The 2,500-nt window shown below is 39.7% G+C and overlaps 6 non-coding genes across 6 annotated transcripts in view; all 6 read right to left on the reverse strand.

Moving 5' to 3' along the window:
- The window catches only part of LOC132153437 (5S ribosomal RNA), a 119-nt gene extending 105 nt beyond the window's left edge, over positions 1-14 (reverse strand). The window contains exon 1 of the ribosomal RNA XR_009436754.1: positions 1-14. This exon is cut by the window's left edge and continues 105 nt beyond it. This is a non-coding gene — a ribosomal RNA (5S ribosomal RNA).
- A 382-nt stretch (positions 15-396) lies between these two features.
- LOC132153706 (5S ribosomal RNA) lies at positions 397-515 on the reverse strand. Its single transcript, XR_009437012.1, has one exon. It is a non-coding gene; the product is annotated as a 5S ribosomal RNA (ribosomal RNA).
- A 901-nt stretch (positions 516-1,416) lies between these two features.
- On the reverse strand, positions 1,417-1,535 carry LOC132153674 (5S ribosomal RNA). The gene has a single exon (XR_009436980.1). It is a non-coding gene; the product is annotated as a 5S ribosomal RNA (ribosomal RNA).
- Positions 1,536-1,619: 84 nt separating this feature from the next.
- On the reverse strand, positions 1,620-1,738 carry LOC132153322 (5S ribosomal RNA). Its single transcript, XR_009436646.1, has one exon. It is a non-coding gene; the product is annotated as a 5S ribosomal RNA (ribosomal RNA).
- A 383-nt stretch (positions 1,739-2,121) lies between these two features.
- On the reverse strand, positions 2,122-2,240 carry LOC132153701 (5S ribosomal RNA). The gene has a single exon (XR_009437007.1). It is a non-coding gene; the product is annotated as a 5S ribosomal RNA (ribosomal RNA).
- An 84-nt stretch (positions 2,241-2,324) lies between these two features.
- LOC132153324 (5S ribosomal RNA) lies at positions 2,325-2,443 on the reverse strand. The gene has a single exon (XR_009436648.1). It is a non-coding gene; the product is annotated as a 5S ribosomal RNA (ribosomal RNA).
- Between the last annotated feature and the right edge of the window lie 57 nt (positions 2,444-2,500).

The raw sequence follows: 2,500 nt of genomic DNA on the forward strand, positions 1-2,500 counted from the left end.
GTATGGCAGTAAGCGAAGGAGGCTGCAAAGAGAGGGCTATTTAAAGATCAGCCACTATAATCTGTATTTCCAGGCAATCTCCCATCCAAGTACTAACTGGGCCCAAACCTGCTTAGATTCTGAGATTGGGCATTGACTCTTTATTTATTTAATTTTTTTTTTTTGCAAATTTATTACATAATTACTGAAAACTTCCAAAAGTACTAACCTGGCCCAAACCTGTTTCGGTTTTCTAAGACTGGGCATTGACTCTTTTTTTTTTTTTTTTTTATTTATGCAAAACTATTAGATAATTACTGAAAAATTCCAAAAGTACTAGGCTGCAAAGACAGGGCTATTTAAAGATCAGCCACTATAACCGCCAGTGCATTATATAAGTAGAGAAGGAAACCTAAAAGCTTACAGCACCTGGTACTCCCAGGCAGTCTCCCATCCAAGTACTAACGAGGCCCAAACCTGCTTAGCTTCCGAGATCAGACGAGATCGGGCATAGCCAGGCTGGTATGGCAGTAAGCGAAGGAGGCTGCAATGAGAGGGCTATTTAAAGATCAGCCACTATAATCTGTATTTCCAGGCAGTCTCCCATCCAAGTACTAACTGGGCCCAAACCTGCTTAGATTCTGAGATTGGGCATTGACTCTTTATTTATTTAAATTTTTTTTTTTGCAAATTTATTACATAATTACTGAAAACTTCTAAAAAAGTACTAACCTGGCCCAAACCTGTTTCGGTTTTCTAAGACTGGGCATTGACTCTTTTTTTTTTTTTTTTTGCAAGATTATTAGACAATTAGTGAAAATTTCCAAAAGTACTAACCAGGCCCAAACCTCTTTCGGTTTTCTAAGACTGGGCATTGACTCTTTTTTTTTTTTTTTTTTGCAAGATTATTAGACTATTAGTGAAAATTTCCAAAAGTACTAACCAGGCCCAAACCTGTTTCGGTTTTCTAAGACTGGGCATTGACTCTTTTTTTTTTTTTTTTTTTTTTTTTATTCATGCAAAACTATTAGATAATCACTGAAAAATTCCAAAAGTACTAGGCTGCAAAGAGAGGGCTATTTAAAGATCAGCCACTATAATCTGTATTTCCAGGCAGTCTCCCATCCAAGTACTAACTGGGCCCAAACCTGCTTAGATTCTGAGATTGGGCATTGACTCTTTATTTATTTAATTTTTTTTTTTGCAAATTTATTACATAATTACTGAAAACTTCCAAAAGTACTAACCTGGCCCAAACCTGTTTCGGTTTTCTAAGACTGGGCATTGACTCTTTTTTTTTTTTTTTTTTTTATTTATGCAAAACTATTAGATAATTACTGAAAAATTCCAAAAGTACTAGGCTGCAAAGAGAGGGCTATTTAAAGATCAGCCACTATAACCGCCAGTGCATTATATAAGTAGAGAAGGAAACCTAAAAGCTTACAGCACCTGGTACTCCCAGGCAGTCTCCCATCCAAGTACTAACCAGGCCCAAACCTGCTTAGCTTCCGAGATCAGACAAGATCGGGCATAGCCAGGCTGGTATGGCCTTAAGCGAAGGAGGCTGCAAAGAGAGGGCTATTTAAAGATCAGCCACTATAACCGCCAGTGCATTATATAAGTAGAGAAGGAAACCTAAAAGCTTACAGCACCTGGTATTCCCAGGCGGTCTCCCATTCAAGTACTAACCAGGCCCAAACCTGCTTAGCTTCCGAGATCAGACGAGATCGGGCATAGCCAGGCTGGTATGGCAGTAAGCGAAGGAGGCTGCAAAGAGAGGGCTATTTAAAGATCAGCCACTATAATCTGTATTTCCAGGCAGTCTCCCATCCAAGTACTAACTGGGCCCAAACCTGCTTAGATTCTGAGATTGGGCATTGACTCTTTATTTATTTAATTTTTTTTTTTGCAAATTTATTACATAATTACTGAAAACTTCCAAAAGTACTAACCTGGCCCAAACCTGTTTCGGTTTTCTAAGACTGGGCATTGACTCTTTTTTTTTTTTTTTTTTTTATTTATGCAAAACTATTAGATAATTACTGAAAAATTCCAAAAGTACTAGGCTGCAAAGAGAGGGCTATTTAAAGATCAGCCACTATAACCGCCAGTGCATTATATAAGTAGAGAAGGAAACCTAAAAGCTTACAGCACCTGGAACTCCCAGGCAGTCTCCCATCCAAGTACTAACCAGGCCCAAACCTGCTTAGCTTCCGAGATCAGACAAGATCGGGCATAGCCAGGCTGGTATGGCCTTAAGCGAAGGAGGCTGCAAAGAGAGGGCTATTTAAAGATCAGCCACTATAACCGCCAGTGCATTATATAAGTAGAGAAGGAAACCTAAAAGCTTACAGCACCTGGTATTCCCAGGCGGTCTCCCATTCAAGTACTAACCAGGCCCAAACCTGCTTAGCTTCCGAGATCAGACGAGATCGGGCATAGCCAGGCTGGTATGGCAGTAAGCGAAGGAGGCTGCAAAGAGAGGGCTATTTAAAGATCAGCCACTATAATCTGTATTTCC

This window comes from Carassius carassius, chromosome 11, assembly GCF_963082965.1.
Source record: "Carassius carassius chromosome 11, fCarCar2.1, whole genome shotgun sequence".
NCBI lineage: Eukaryota > Metazoa > Chordata > Actinopteri > Cypriniformes > Cyprinidae > Carassius > Carassius carassius.